Here is a 17189-nt window from a genome sequence, read left to right as displayed (position 1 = left end):
ACTGTCATAGGAATTCCCTGTCTTCCTGACAGTATCCAATCCAGATCAGAGCTCTGCTTCTTTAAAAATTCACCCAAATCACCTAAAACAAGCCCACCTCTTTTCTTCTTTAATTTTTTTTTTTGAGGTGGTCCCTTTATTTAGTCTTTATTCAATTTGTTACCATATTGCTTCTGTTTTTTTTTTTTGTTTGTTTGTTAGTTTGTTTGTTTTCTTTTATGTTTTGGTTTTTGGCCACAAGACATGTGGGACCTTAGTTTCCCCAACCAGGGAGCGAACCCACACCACCTACTTTGGAAGGCAAAGGCTCATCCACCGGACCAGCAGGGAAGTCCCAAGCCCAAATCTCTTAACATCCCTTTTCTATCACCCACGTACTTGTGTGGCCCACAGTTCCTTCACTGTGTATGTTCTCCTTCACTGCAAAGAATAATAAACTCAGATTGTTCAACTACAAATGTGTTCCTGCTGGTCTTAAGCTGGGAGGCATCGAAATATCATATCACGTTAAACCTGATGGCAAAGCAAAGCAGAAGACTCAAATGTATTTGATTTATGTATTTACGTATTTGTATCTAAATGTATTTACAATAACCCCACATGCTATTATTTCTAATGTAAGTTTCAGTTTACAAAGACATTTATTTTGTATCCTTTCAACCAGCGATTTCAAGGCCTAGCGACTGAGAAGAGGGCTAGTATACTGGTGGAGATACTAACAATATGAACAGTAAAAGACCAACCATCAAATACATTGAAAATAGATATTCATGATCGTGGAATGGGAGAAAGAAAGCAAAGGTTGAGTTTTGGACAATGAGTTTGAGATGATGGCCTGACCACCAGGTCAGATGCTGTATGGGCCACAGAAGATTAGACCCAAATTCTTCACATTCCAAAGCACAGGGTTCCAGAACAAACGGTTCCTTTGGGTGGCTACCAACCTTCCTCAAGCCCTGTCCCCAGCCTCCATAACATCTCGGTAAGCACAGTGAGACAAATAAGACCCTGATGAGACCCTGTAAATCCAAATGTGACCATTCTGTATGTCCGATTTTCTAACTCCTCCCCATCCCCACAAACATCACCCACCCCCACATAGGTTATCCAGGCGACCTATGTATTCAGAAGCAGAAAGAAATGTAAATTTTACTTGGAATGACTGATTATAGAACAGCACTATCTCACAGAATCCTCTGCGCTGATAGAGATGTTCCATATCTGCGCTGCGCACAGTATAGTAGCCACGGGTTTACATGTAGCCATTGAGCACTTCAAATGCTGCGAGTGAGACTGAGAGACTGAATTTTCCATTTTATTTAATTTTAATCCATTTAAATAATCACATACGACTAGGGGCTACCATCTTTAAGAATATACCTCTACAGCAAGTCTCCTCACCTGTGGTGGACCATACTCAGCCACTTGCCTTCACCCAAAACATGCTCTTCGTGACCGCTTGGATGATTTTAATTCACTTAGAGTCACCACTCTTCATAAAATCCCATGTACAGCAAACACGCTAATCAAAACCATCAGCTGCTTGTAAATTCCTATTTTTGCCATCACCATGTACTATTTTTATTTTTATTTTTTAAAATAATTGACAGACATCACCAATGTAATGCAGTGTGTTTATGTGATGAATACTGCTCAGAGAATTAAGGATCTTTTGGGTATTCAAATCTTACCTTGAATCTGCCCAGATAGTTTTTGTTCCTTCCACTGCATCTTATTACCCTGCTGGTCTTTAAACCAAGTTTGATAGTTGAAGTTTGCTACAATGTGGAGTGAAATTTATCCTTTGGTGTCTGATCTCAGAATCTAATCATAGCAACTGACATGGAAAACGTGTTCACAGACTAAACCAAACTTTCATCTGCACTGTTAGAACAAATCATTCCCGAAGACTGTTCATATATCAATTGGCTATTGTCTAAATAAATGAGGTAAATTTCAATTCTCTTACTACTAGAAAAAAAAATTGCCACCTTTCTTTAGAATGTCATGAATAGACAAATTTTACTTCTGAAACACAAGCACTTGAAGAAGTATAAGTTTCAGCTAACATCCTGGTTATTTTCTCCTTACCAGCATCAGTGTCTTTCTATTTATTTACTCAAATGAGGAAGGAATCTACATTTAGATTAAAATTGGTTGCCTGGACTATACGTTCTATTTTGTTCCTTTGTAGATCGCACCACCTTTGAGATTTCCAAGTGGTGGGGCAGACTGCTGGCTATAGGTCTGGATTCAAAGAAGAGGTCTGTGCATGGGCTATGAATTTGAGAGTCTATGACATATAGATGGTGCCTGGAGTCAAGCAAGTAAACCTTAGAACAGGGGGCAGATGACACACCCCTTTCAAGAGATTTATCTTGAATAAAGGGAAGGGCATCAAGGCCCAGGTAGCTGAGTGGACGAGGAAAGGGTGGAACCTCATGAGGGCTCATAAAATATAAATGTGTGTGTGTGTGTGTGTGTATGAATGTCTTAGAAGTCATGTTACTAGCTGAACAGGTGATGACATAAAAACCTTGGATTCTGCTTCAATCCACTTATTTCCATGTGTGTGTGTGTGTCTGTGTGTGTGTGTGTGCGTGTGTGTGTTTGCTGACCCCAATTCAAAAGTTTAAGTTTAATCGCATGACTAAACTGATGTGATGTGCTTATATAAAATAGGTGAATTTTGCTATTTTAACTCTCACCAGGCAGTTTCATGTCCAAATTCTGTGGCTGAGACTTGGCAAGTACCTTCCTGTAGACCTTGTGGCTGGACACTCCCTCTTCTTTTTATTTTCCTCTTAAAAAGTTGGTTTTCTTTTTCCAGCACATGATTTATCTTTCATCGAAATTTCAGTGTCATCTTTGTGCTGTTTATATATAGACCCTTTCCACAGTAGCATAATTTACACTGGTCTGCTGTCTGTGTCCATCCCACTTCCATCCCTGGGGCACTGCTTTCTCCTTCATAAGTCATTGTTTATTTAAGTCTCTTGTGTCTTTGCACACGAATGCTAAGCTTTATCTTCTTCCAGCATCTATCTCTAGGACACCACTGGAAGGGAAGATGACAGAAGAGGGTTTGTCTACCGAATTGTAATAACATTTCATTCCTGTCTCCTTAAGACAGGCAGAAGCAGAGATGGACTATCAAAAGATGCAACAGAACCAGATGTAGAAACAGCCAGAGACAGGACAGCCTGACAGAAAAACAGAGATAGCTGGTCAGGCAGGCTGAGAAAGCCCAACAGATGGACAGACTCAGAAATTGTACCTCCTCCCGCAAAAGAGACAGCTAGAAAGGCATACACAGAAAGGGGCAGACAGAGACAGGTAGAAATAGATGGAGACAGAGACAGGGAGGCAGAGGAAGCCAGGCACAGACAGGGACAAACAGACACCCATTCAAACTAAGGCAAAGAATGATGGTTGCAGACAGAGACAGGGAGACAGGCAGAGGCTGATTGACACAGATAGAAAGACAGAGACAGACAGACTGAGAGACAGAGAAAGACAGACGCACACTGAAAGAGAGCCAACAGACATAGAGATAGTGATGGGGAGAGAGAGAGTCAGAGAGAAACAAGGTTGGGGGTGGGGAGAAAGACAGAGACAGATCGGGACAGAAAGGGAAAGACAAAGACAGACGGATGGAGAAAGAGACACAGAGAGATGCAGATACAGACGGATACAGAAGCACTGGAGAAATACAGAGACAGAGACAGAAACATAGAGACCCAGACACAAACAGATTGTCAGAAACAGAGAGAAACAGAAAGATACGGACAGTAAGACAGAGACAGAGAGTGACGAAGATAGGCAGTCTGAGACAGAGACTGAGGAAGACAAAGACAGAGGTAGATAGAAATTAGACAGGGATGCAGACAGACATCATGGAGACAGAGATAGGGGATGACAGAGAGAGTGGCAGACATACAGAGAGGGAAAAACAGAGACAGGGATAAATCCTCATCATTGTCAAGGACCACGTGGTATCCCATAGGGGTACATCTCCTTTAGTGTGGCGTTTACTTTGCTGTTATTTAGCTTGATGGTTTCCTGTAGCATTACCATGACTGTTCGTCGCCCTGCCTCCCCATCTCCCCTTGCCTTTACGAAGAGGCTAACAAAATGAGTATCAACATGGGAAAAGGTTTCTTCCTCATCCTGAGCAGTCAAAAAGAAAAGAAAAAAAAAAGAGAGAGAAAAAATAGAGACAGGTATTGGATAAATTGCCCAAACTGGCAAATGGCAACAGTCAGGGTTTGTGAGAGTTTAAATGTTTAAATGAGTGTATTTCAGCTGTCACTGTTTGTACATTATTGAACATCTTTCTATTGTAAGCAGCAACAAGCAATTTAAGGATTTAAAGCTCGTTGGGTAGGAAAACAAAAGCAGATCTTTCAGTCAAGGTACACTTGTAGCTAAGTAGTCTCTGAATTTCCCAACTGAGGATACCTCTGTTTAGATGAAATGGCATCTTGGCATTCAGCTCAAGAACAAGTGATTTCAAATTGCTTAGAGAGTTTACATAAAGAAAGTGAAATTCTTACCGAAAAAAAAAATAACAATAATTTTTACGTTTCAACTGAATCATGACTTACTCTTCTCCCCAGTTATTTTTAAACACAAATAAAATGAAGTCTATTGTTTGTAGTTGGTTAGGTATATGGAATATAAGGGAACACAAGAAAGGGTAGGGGGCTGCAAAATTAAGGGCAAACATCGAAGGATGCAACAGCAGCTTCCTGGTTGAACCATTTCATATAAGTAACTGTCACGTAAATATTACTCTAATCCTAGTATGTGGGTTTGGGATAAGGAAGCCTTTCAAATCTCCTTAAAGAGGAAAAGGAATGAATGAATGGATAAAGTCAAAAGTAATTTGTTCACTGATGGACAATGGATAAAATCTAATTGGGAAGAGAAACATAAACCACCAGTAAGGAAAATTCTGATTTCAACTAAGTAAAGCCTTAAATCTGGTGACTGTTTTTTTTTTTTTTTTAATTTAAATGTACATTTATTTATTTTAATTGGAGGCTAATTACTTTACAATATTGTATTGGTTTTGCCATACATCAACATGAATCTGCCAAACACCAATAGAGTATACTAGTTTTTTTTATTTGTTCATCTTGTATTAATTTATCACACTCTTTCCAAGCATGTATTTATTATTTATATGGATTCTTAAATAGAGTTTTCCATTCTTTGACCTCAAAATGACTCAATGGAGGGAATGGGATGGTGACAATTTGTAAGTTAACAGTAATCAGAAACTAACAAATTCAAATCGTGACTAGTGTGCTTCTCCTTTTGTGACAAAAACACTTTTTATCTTACCCTTTTGATTACTAGTGTGGACTTCTCGTGATCCCACTTCCAGATGCCAAATAATTCCCATTATAATTCAAAAGCGTTTCTTTCCAGAGGTTACCAGACCTGTTTTTAAGCGGGAAAGAGTCTTTCCACGTACAATTCCAACGTCAAATGTTTCTGAAGGGCAAAGGCCATCAGCGTGCTTAGAGAGTGCATTCTGGTGCATAAATAATTCGTGGCTGTATGCCACAGAAAAAGTCTGTCTAGTACCGAGATGTCCTCATAGCATCAATCTGCCGCCTTCCACTCCACCCCCAATATAGGGTTGTATAAGATTGGAGGCGTCTTTCTAGGGTTAAAATGCTAGGAAAGTCAAAATAAAGCCAAAGTAACATCAAGATACGATATGAAGTCAACTAACCTAAGAATGTTGAGGAACAACCAATAAAGAGAAGATCATCAGTGTAGCCTGGGTGCGTTCACAGAGTGAGAGATCATGGGAACCAAGTACTACACACTCAGTGGCAGGGAATGGGGAAAGGGAAGCAATCCAAAGGAAGCTAGCGGTAGTGGTGGTAATGAGTGGGGCAGAGTGGCTCTAAACACGCGAACTGAAAGAGAAACCAAACGGTTTCTTTAACATTCCTTTAATCAAGCTAAAGGAAATGCATATTTTAAAAGAGTTTCACCAGCAGTAGTAGAGTAGGTAGGTTCACAGGTTCTCTCTAAAGTCAACTGGTCTTTGACTTTGCAGAAATGATGGGAGGGGGCATTGATGGATGGTGAACCAGGAGGACAGGTTGCCACTTTAACAGCACAAATGAGGTCTAAAGGTGTTGGGGGAGCAGGGCTTTAACATTTCTCCTCTTCATAGGCTCAGGTAAACGATCTCAAGTATTATGAGCTACAGTTCAACAAAGACTCTGACAGAGGTGGGCCACCAGAGGTGGGCAAGTCCGGTTGGTCCCGCAGAAGGAGCTGGCATCTGGACAAAGCTGGTCGTCCCTGACCCCAGGAAAAGAGCTGCTCACCTCTCTGAGATTTTGTTTTCAGGAGTCCTCACTCAGGGAAACGCCCCTCTCTGGGGAGGTACAGGAAATTACAGGTCACATATATGGGGAAAACCACATCTTCGTTCTCCAGATTCACCACCTCTAGCTCTTCATCCTTTCCCAGGGAAAGCACCTGGAGTTCTGTCTCCTTCCGGAAAATGGCTCTTCCAGCCCTGTCCAAGGAGGCCAGGCGCAAGCGGAACGCGACCTTTCTCTGCCAGAGTAAGCTGACCCCGAGACCGCAAGACTTGTTCAGCACGCTGCGCTTGAAAATGATGCGCCGGTTGGCATAGCACACCACCAAGTCCCAGCCGACGTTGAAGCCTGCCCACCGCCAGGTGCACTGCTTATCCCTGAGGAGCTGGCCCCCGCACCGCATGCTGGTCCTCTGGAGGTCGGACTCGAAGACATCCACGGGCCCGAGGTCTCTGGTCTGCTCAGCCCGGAGGAGGGCAAGCCACTGCTCTTTGTACACTGGGGTCAGCCACGTGGCAGGGATCAGTGCATCCTGGTCGATGATGCGTGCTGACGGCAGGTCGCAGATCATGTAGGCAAGCCGCAGCTGCTGGAACGCTGGCACGAAGGCTCTGCCCTGCTCGGTCTCCAGGAAAGGGGTGCCCTCTGACTCCTGCCTGGACCTGGCAAACCACGAGTCGGCGTCAGGCAGTAGGTCTCTGCGGGGGCCTCTCCATGTCGGCTGCAGCTGCAGGAACATCCACTTTTTCAGCGTCGTGTACACATCCATCTCTACCTCCATCACGAAGAGCTCTGAAGAGGCAATGACCTCTTTCATGAGATCCAGGCTAACTTCTCTCAATAACTCCTCACTATGCTGGGTCATCAGGTTGTCCAGCAGCCACTGAAGACACATGGCCCTGATGTTCTGCAGTCCGTAGCTCTCAGCAGAGCAGTAGTAGCTGCACACGGTCTGATCACTGACCGTCTCCTTCATTATCTCTCCGCACTGCTGAATCAGCTTGTCCAGCTGCAGCATGCTGGCTGTGGCCAGCATGGGGACCACTCGACCGGGTGGGATGAGCACAGAGTTTCGGTACAGGGAACCTAAAGCCTCGTGCAGTGCCTCACGATCAATGTTCTCGTCAGGCATCTGCAACTCTACAGTATCCATGGTTGTCTCACGCCACGCACCACTGAACATGCTAGCAAAGTATCCTGACCGGCACAAGTAGACCTTGTGCAAGTTCCACTCCTTCCCCAAGGCACGGATCTGCACGTCACTCCCTTCTCCTCTCAGAAAAAGTGTCTTATAAACGGACTCTAAACGGTCTTTTGCTCGCTTCCTGTGAGGCGCTTTTGTGAGCTGCCCTTCTGGGCCTGTCTTCCGCTTGTGGCGCCCTTGGCTAGTGGTGGGTCTGGCCTCTTCGCTCTCCTCCCCTTCCTCTATCACTGCCACTGCTACCTCCTCGGCCTCCTCCTCCCCCTCAGGGGCACCTGGCTCCTCTGGGGCATGCCCCACTCTGTTCGAGGGCATCTGACTGTTGACTGCTCCCATGGCTTTTACCTCAGGGGTGCAGAGGGCAAGCTTCCTCACCAGACGCAGCCGCCACTGGCACTAGCTCAGCCCACGGTGTCGTTGGATACGGCTGATGTTTGTGACGTCATCTTGGACGCCACGCAAAGCCACACCCACGAGGCTTTCCCCTACCCCTCCCACTCCCCATCACAGGATCAGTGCACTCTGTACCAGGAATTCCACTCTGTGTATCTTTCCCTCCAGGGATGATTTCTCTGGGGCTCCCTTCGTAGGATACTGGTGGAACAGAGGACTTTGTGTATGAATTTTCCCCATGAATCTTAAGAACATCATTTCCTCTTCCCCATTTGACATAATTACTGATCACTCCTTTTTTTGGATAATTACGTCTTGGTTCCAGCTCTGTGCTCTATGCACCTTAATTTCTGTAATTATTTTCTTAGGTTATCCCATCATTTGCGGCTGTCAAAACATTTTCTGTGATAAAAGTGGCAATGTTTTCCCAGTCTTTGCTTTTGTCTCTATTTTAGACACCAGCTAAGCATGTAACAAACTTAAACACTGAAAGAAATGAGGAATGAATGAGATGGATTTTGATTTTTGAGGAAATTAATAATATTAAATACCGACAAGTGTTATATGCTAAACAAAGTATACGGTGTAGAGAGAGTGTGGACCTTTCAATGACAAGGAAAGTACAATGCAAGGGAAAAAACTTTGAAAACGGTAAGTCTCTCAGGTCATTTGACCTTGCCTAAGTAGAATGTTTGGGGCTTCCCAAACATTCCCAGTGGTAAACAATCCACCTGCCAATGCAGGAGACGCATGAGGCATGGGTTGGGAAGACTTCCTCGAGGAGGAAACGACAACCCACTCCAGTATTCATGCCTGAAAAATTCCATGAATAGCAGAGACTTGCAAACTCGTGTCCATGGGGTCGCAAAGATTCTGCCCTATTCAAATCATGTGAGTAGAATGTTTACACACTTTGAATAGGACAGGATAACCTTAAATCACATTTTAAATATTCTCTGTTAGATGGCTATAGAAAGTTGATAAGAAGGTCTATATAATGCTTCAGGTTGAGTGGTGCTTGGCATGAGAGAAACATGAATACTGACTCTAGAGTTGTGACAGCTAATGGTGAATGGTGAACAGTGCCGCCAGATTCATGGTCTCCGAAGGAGAAGATTTAACTCGGGACCAAAGACAGTCTCAGTCACTTGGAGCATTGTGTAGATTTTATCTAAAGTGAAAGTGACAGAAAAAGCTTCAGACATAGACGTCAGAAGGGAGCAGGAGAGAACCCACCTCACTACTTTAAGCAAGGCGTTATACACTTCTCAACTAGCTGCTGAGACTAGATAAAAGATACCTCAAGACTTCGAGAATTTTTCCAGACCCTTTCCTGTAACATACCTCCTGGGATGACATCAGCACGAGATTAGCCAGAAGGAACAGGTTAACCCAGAGCTACAGCTGTGGAAGTTTTTACCCAGACCTTCTCCCATAACATATATCCAAAGCTTAAAAAAAAAAAAAAAAAAGACATGTCCTTGAATAAGAGATACTGCGGCCTACGAGGCCTACATATCTATAGCAAAGAATGTGAAAAAGAAAGAATGTTTATCTCCTCCTTAAAGGGGCCTTAGGCTTTGACTCCTTATCAACCTGCCTAAGTTAACTCTCTCAGTTCCCCCTTTTTATTTTAGGAGAATATTGTTGCTGAGGGGAAAGGGGCAGAGAAATCTGTCAGTAACTGCTTCCTGCAGGTGAGGGGCACTGACCCTAAGCGGTTGAAGCAACATATTCTCCTTACCCTTTTACTTAGGGTTTCTGATCCAAGGGCCCCAAGTAGTAAATACACAGTTATATATGTAAGGAGCAAACAGCAAAAAACAGAATGATTACAATGATTGTAGTCAAGATAGTTTTTCACAAAGGAGAGCTTGTAAACCAAGATTGTATCTGTAACCATGGTGGAACATCAGGGGAGTCCATTTTGAAGAGTGGCCAGAATCTCTGCATCACTGTTACTTTGTCTGGGAAGCCACTGTATCCTTTAGAAAGAACAAACTAGATAAGTAGATTAAAAGGCAGAGACCAAATATCAGTAGATGAATTACTGTAATCAGCAGTCCAAGAATAACCTGCAAGAATCAGCTTACATTTGATAGTAACTTTGATCCTGGTCTGGGTAGAGTCAACACTTGGGCTGCCCTATTTATAAGAATGGAGCCATCTGGCATATTCATATACATTTTGAATGTAGGTATAAAAAACCCAGTTAGAAGTAGCTGAAAGAATGAAAACCTGAAATTTAACAGACAAAATAAATCTTATAATTTCTTTTCAGGTGAATGAGTCTATAACCCAGCGTAGACAGGTGCTTGAGGTAGCCAGTTGTCAAAGTTTGTCCAGGTAGGCCTTGGCTTCTTACTGTGGTATTACTGTAAAAGCCAAAATAGTTGTCCCCATTAACAACTTAGGTGCTTTTCTAGGTATGAGAAGATGCAAGAATTTGGGCTCAAGAAAATCTTTACCTGAAAATCTCTAACTATCCAAAGGCCTGTTTTGTCCATTTTTCCAGAACACAGAGCGAGTGCCTAATTTCTGATTTTCACCCTGAACTCCTTTCAGGGGACGTTGAAGGTCAGCAGCTGTAGTGTCCATGAGTTAATCTTTGTAGAGGCAGATAGCAAGTGCCAGTTGCCAGAGCAGGGCCCTTTTATGGCCATGAGTTTGACCATGGTTCGCAGAGCATTTCATTACCATCTTGTTCCATGGTGCTGGGAGGGTTCATTCGCAGGTCTGTCAAAGATCTCACTGATAGGCCACTCAGTGTGTTATTACTGGACTAGGCCCTGTGAGTAACAAAAGTCTCTGGACCACACCTGTCTTACTAGTCTCTTGGTCCAGGAAAATATTCTGTCTTGTTGCTTCTTATATACAGAGTCACACCATTATACTTATGGATTTCATATGGAGCTGCACACCATCATTATATCAGTGGCTCAGTCACACACTTGATAATGTAAGGAACAACACTTCTTGAAGCAGGCAGTATAGAAAACAATATCGTTAGAAGTAATAGTAGAATCATCAGTAAGAACTTCAATCAAGAACTTCTATTAAGTATAGCCCAGTGACATATCCATGTCATCTGATTTCGTTTGCTAAATGACTTTCAGATCAGATCAGATCAGATCCATCGCTCAGTCGTGTCCAGCTCTTTGCAACCCCATGAATCGCAGCACGCCAGGCCTCCCTGTCCATCACCAACTCCCGGAGTTCACCCAGACTCACGTCCATCGAGTCAGTGACGCCATCCAGCCATCTCATCCTCTGTCGTCCCCTTCTCCTCCTGCCCCCAATCCCTCCCAGCCTCAGAGTCTTTTCCAATGAGTCAACTCTTCGCATGAGGTGGCCAAAGTACTGGAGTTTCAGCTTTAGCATCATTCCTTCCAAAGAAATCCCAGGGCTGATCTCCTTCAGAATGGACTGGTTGGATCTCCTTGCAGTCCAAGGGACTCTCAAGAGGCTTCTCCAACACCACAGTTCAAAAGCATCAAGTCTTCGGCACTCAGCCTTCTTCACAGTCCAACTCTCACATCCATACATGACCACAGGAAAAACTATAGCCTTGACTAGACGAACCTCTGTTGGCAAAGTAGTGTCTCTGCTTTTGAATCTGCTATCTAGGTTGGTCATAGCTTTCCTGTCAAGGAGCAAGCGTCTTTTAGTTTCATGGCTTCAGTCACCATCTGTAGTGATTTTGGAGCCCAAAAAGATAAAGTCTGACACTGTTCCACTGTTTCCCCATCTATTTCCCATGAAGCGATGGGACCGGACGCCATGATCTTCGTTTTCTGAATGTTGAGCTTTAAGCCAACTTTTTCCACTCTCCACTTTCTCTTTCATCAAGAGGCTTTTTAGTTCCTCTTCACTGTCTGCCATAAGGGTGGTGTCATCTACATATCTGAGGTTATTGATATTTCTCCTGGCAATCTTGATTCCAGCTTGTGTTCTTCCAGTCCAGCGTTTCTCATGATGTACTCTGCATAGAAGGTAAATAAGCAGGGTGGCAATATACAGCCTTGACGTACTCCTTTTCATCTTTGGAACCAGTCTGTTGTTCCATGTCCAGTTCGAACTGTTGCTTCCTGACCTGCATACAGATTTCTCCAGAGGCAGGTCAGGTGGTCTGCTATTCCCATCTCTTTCAGAATTTTCCACAGTTTATTGTGATCCACACAGCTAAAGGCTTTGGCATAGTCAATAAAGCAGAAATAGATGTTTTTCTGGAACTCTCTTGCTTTTTCCATGATCCAGCGGATGTTGGCAATTTGATCTCTGGTTCCTCTGCCTTTTCTAAAACCAGCTTGAACATCTGGAAGTTCACGGTTTACGTATTGCTGAAGCCTGGCTTGGAGAGTGTTGAGCATGACTTTACTAGCATGTGAGATGAGTGCACTTGTGTGGTAGTTTGAGCATTCTTTGGCATTGTCTTTCTTTGGGATTGGAATGAAAACTGACCTTTTCCAGTCCTGTGGCCACTGCTGAGTTTTCCAAATCTGCTGGCATATTGAGCCCAGCACTTTCACAGCATCATCTTTCAGGATTTGAAATAGCTCCCCTGGAATTCCATCATCTCCACTAGCTTTGTTCATAGTGATGCTTTCTAAGGCCCACTTGACTTCACATTCCAGGATGTCTGGCTCTAGGTCAGTGATCACACCATCGTGATTATCTGGCTCGTGAAGATCTTTTTTGTACAGTTCTTCCGTGTATACTTGCCACCTCTCCTGAATATCTTCTGCTTCTGTTAGGCCCATACCATTTCTGTCCTTTCTCGAGCCCATCTTTGCATGAAATGTTCCCTTGGTATCTCTTGTTTTCTTGAAGAGATCTCTACTCTTTCCCATTCTGTTGTTTCCCTCTATTTCTTTGCATTGATCGCTGAGGAAGGCTTTCTTATCTCTTCTTGCTATTCTTTGGAACTCTGCATTCAGATGCTTATATCTTTCCTCTTCTCCTTTGCTTTTCCCTTCTCTTCTTTTCACAGCTATTTGTAAGGCCTCCCCAGACAGCCATTTTGCTTTTTTGCATTTCTTTTCCATGGGGATGGTTTGATCCCTGTCTCCTGTACAATGTCACGAACCTCATTCCATAGTTCATCAGGCACTCTTATCTATCAGATCTAGGCCCTTAAATCTGTTTCTCACTTCCACTGTATAATCATAAGGGATTTGATTTAGGTCATACCTGAATGGCCTAGAGGTTTTCCCTACTTTCTTCAATTAAAGTCTGATTTTGGCAATAAGGAGTTCATGATCTGAGCCACCGTCAGCTCCTGGTCTTGTTTTTGCTGACTGTGTAGAGCTTCTCCATCTTTGGCTGCAAAGAATATAATCAGTCTGATTTTGGTGTGGACCATCTGTTGATGTCCATGTGTAGAGTCTTCTCTTGTGTTATTGGAAGAGGGTATTTGTTATGACCAGTGCATTTTCTTGGCAAAACTCTATTAGTCTTTGCCCTGCTTCATTCCGTATTCCAAGGCCAAATTTGCCTGTTACTCCAGGTGTTTCTTGATTTCCTACTTTTGCATTCAGTCCCCTATAATTAAAAGGACATCTTTTTTGGGTGTTAGTTCTAAAAGGCCTGGTAGGTCTTCGTAGAACCGTTCAGCTTCTTCAGCCTTACTGGTTGGGCCATAGACTTGGATTACTGTGATGTTGAATGGTTTGCCTTGGAAACGAACAGAGATCATTCTGTCGTTTTTGAGATTGCATCCAAGTACTGCATTTCAGACTCTTTTGTTGACCATGACGGCTACTCCATTTCTTCTGAGGGATTCCTGCCCACAGTAGCAGATATAATGGTCACCTGAGTTAAATTCACCCATTCCAGTCCATTTGAGTTCGCTGATTCCGAGAATGTCGACATTCACTCTTGCCATCTCTTGTTGGACTACGTCCAATTTGCCTTGATTCATGGACCTGACATTCCAGGTTCCTATGCAATATTGCTCTTTACAGCGTCGGACCTTGCTTCTATCACCAGTCACATCCACAGCTGGGTATTGTTTTTGCTTTGGCTCCATTCCTTCATTCTTTCTGGAGTTATTTCTCCACTGATCTCCAGTAGCATATTGGGCACCTACTGACCTGGGGAGTTCCTCTTTCAGTATCCTCTCCTTTTGCCTTTTCATACTGCTCATGGGGTTGTCAAGGCAAGAATACTGAAGTGGTTTGCCATTCCCTTCTCCAGTGGACCACATTCTGTCAGACCTCTCCACCATGACCCACCCGTCTTGGGTTGTCCTATGGGCATGGCTTAGTTTCATTGAGTTAGACAAGGCTGTTGTCCTAGTGTGATTAGATTGACTAGTTTTCTGTGAGTACAGTTTCAGTGTGTCTGCCCTCTGATGCCCTCTTGCACCACCTACCGTCTTACTTGGGCTTCTCTTACCTTGGGCGTGGGTTATCTCTTCACGGCTGCTCCAGCAAAGCCCAGCCGCCGTTCCTTACCTTGGACGAGGGGTATCTCCTCACCGCCGCCCTTCCTGACCTTCAACGTGGGATAGCTCCTCTAGGCCTCCTGCGCCCAGGCAGCCACGGCTCCTTGGATGTGGGGTCGGTCCTCCCGGCCGCCGCCCCTGGCCTCGGGCTTGGGATTGCTCCTCCCGGCCACCGCCCCTTACCTGAGACGCGGGGTAGCTCCTCTCGGCCATTCCTGCGCCCTGTCGGTGAGTCCCACTCAATCAAGAGTAGGCTCCATTATTGGAGCCACCCTGACCCTGAGAGTCAAATTTGCTCAAGATATTCCATTTGTTCATGATAGTCAGCCTGCTTTGTGAAACTGGTTGAAAGTGAAAGTCACTCCGTCGTGTTCGACTGTTTGCGACCCCATGGACTATACAGTCCGTGGAATTCTCCAGGCCACAATACTGGACTGGGTAGCCTTTCCCTTCTCCAGGGGATCTTCCCAACCCAGGGATCGAACCCAGGTCTCCTCCACCGCACGTGGATTCTTTACCAGCTGAGCCACACGAGGGAAGTTCTGCTAAATACATCACTTACCTTGAGGAACACAAAATCGGCTGTCTCTAGTTGTAACAAATGATGCTTATTCTCCTGATAGAGGCCGTGCCACAATGAGGTACTATTTGTTATGTAACATCTTATATAACACCCATATGGCATACGCTAACTTATCTTGTGTGTTCAGGATAATTGTTGAGACTCTGTGATATGTTAAACTAAACATTCCAGCAGATCTTGTTTCCCAGAACGGGTGGGGGAGGGGGGAGGGGTTAGAGAGAGGGGATTATCCAGTAACAGTCAAACCAATTTCTTTTAAAAACTCACCAGGAAGGGCTTCTCTGGTGGCTCAGATGGTAAAGAATCTGCCTGCAATGCAGGAGACCCGGGTTCGGTCCCTGGGTCGGGAAGATCCCCTGGAGAAGGGAATGGCAACCCACTCCAGTATTCTTGCCTGAAGAATACCATGGACAGAGGAGCCTCCTGGGCTATAGTCCATGGGGTTGCAAAGAGTCAGACATGACTGAGCGACTCTCTCTCTCTCTCTCTCTCTCTCTCTCTCTCACACACACACACACACACACACACGAAGAATAACTGACTCCCTATTCATATAGGCTTTGTGACTTGCTATTCTCACATTAGGGAAAATCATAACTAGCAAGGGTGGTCCAAAACTTGTCTTTGATTCTAACAAAAGTCATGTGGTGCTCAAAGGTGAACCCAGCTGGATTCATTGCCTGGTTTTTATAATCCAAGCCCTTGACTTCAAGTCCTGTTGCAAGGACTAATAATCATTGTGTTTCGTTTGATTACTTGTTTTGCAGTTGGCCAATGCATCCTGTCTGGAGTCTTAAATGCTATTGCACAGCCCGTGTCACACCAGAGTATTCAATGATGCATTCTACTGCAAAAGGAGCAGGAGAGACCAATCCATGTCCTACTACAGACTACATTCTCTAAACAAATTCCTGATCATCAAACTCAGAGCAATGTTGATAATCTAGATAACATGGGTTAATGGCTTGTGGCCAGAAGGGGGTACTAAAAAATATCTCTTGACATCCAGGCTAGGACATGTTATTCTCCCATTAGACATTGAAAAAAATCTCAGGGAATGCCAACTTCAGGTGAGATCATGAGATCTTGTCACTCTGAGATCATGATAAAGTGAGACAAAACAAAGGCCACTTCATGATTTTTTTGTTCCTTAGCACAGACAAAAGCAAAATCACTGTACAAATCACCGTATATCCCTCTCCTAGCTAGTATGAGTGACTGCTAGTTTGGGGGTTTTGTTTTCCCCTTTGCTTTGTTTCTTTGTTTGTTTTCAGCAATTGTAGCTTTAACCTCACTCTAATCTATTCTCTCTATACAAAAGGTTTATTAAGATACTGTCATAGGAATTCCCTGTCTTCCTGACAGTATCCAATCCAGATCAGAGCTCTGCTTCTTTAAAAATTCACCCAAATCACCTAAAACAAGCCCACCTCTTTTCTTCTTTAATTTTTTTTTTGAGGTGGTCCCTTTATTTAGTCTTTATTCAATTTGTTACCATATTGCTTCTGTTTTTTTTTTGTTTGTTTGTTTGTTAGTTTGTTTGTTTTCTTTTATGTTTTGGTTTTTGGCCACAAGACATGTGGGACCTTAGTTTCCCCAACCAGGGAGCGAACCCACACCACCTACTTTGGAAGGCAAAGGCTCATCCACCGGACCAGCAGGGAAGTCCCAAGCCCAAATCTCTTAACATCCCTTTTCTATCACCCACGTACTTGTGTGGCCCACAGTTCCTTCACTGTGTATGTTCTCCTTCACTGCAAAGAATAATAAACTCAGATTGTTCAACTACAAATGTGTTCCTGCTGGTCTTAAGCTGGGAGGCATCGAAATATCATATCACGTTAAACCTGAGGGCAAAGCAAAGCAGAAGACTCAAATGTATTTGATTTATGTATTTACGTATTTGTATCTAAATGTATTTACAATAACCCCACATGCTATTATTTCTAATGTAAGTTTCAGTTTACAAAGACATTTATTTTGTATCCTTTCAACCAGCGATTTCAAGGCCTAGCGACTGAGAAGAGGGCTAGTATACTGGTGGAGATACTAACAATATGAACAGTAAAAGACCAACCATCAAATATATTGAAAATAGATATTCATGATCGTGGAATGGGAGAAAGAAAGCAAAGGTTGAGTTTTGGACAATGAGTTTGAGATGATGGCCTGACCACCAGGTCAGATGCTGTATGGGCCACAGAAGATTAGACC

General features: G+C 43.7%; 1 pseudogene; it reads right to left on the bottom strand.

Annotated features, from left to right (window-relative positions):
- Positions 1-4598: 4598 nt before the first annotated feature.
- On the bottom strand, positions 4599-8033 carry LOC139180981 (germ cell-less protein-like 1 pseudogene; annotated as a pseudogene).
- Between the last annotated feature and the right edge of the window lie 9156 nt (positions 8034-17189).

Source organism: Bos indicus, chromosome X (assembly GCF_029378745.1).
Source record: "Bos indicus isolate NIAB-ARS_2022 breed Sahiwal x Tharparkar chromosome X, NIAB-ARS_B.indTharparkar_mat_pri_1.0, whole genome shotgun sequence".
Lineage (NCBI taxonomy): Eukaryota > Metazoa > Chordata > Mammalia > Artiodactyla > Bovidae > Bos > Bos indicus.
This window is presented reverse-complemented; position numbering and strand designations above follow the sequence as displayed.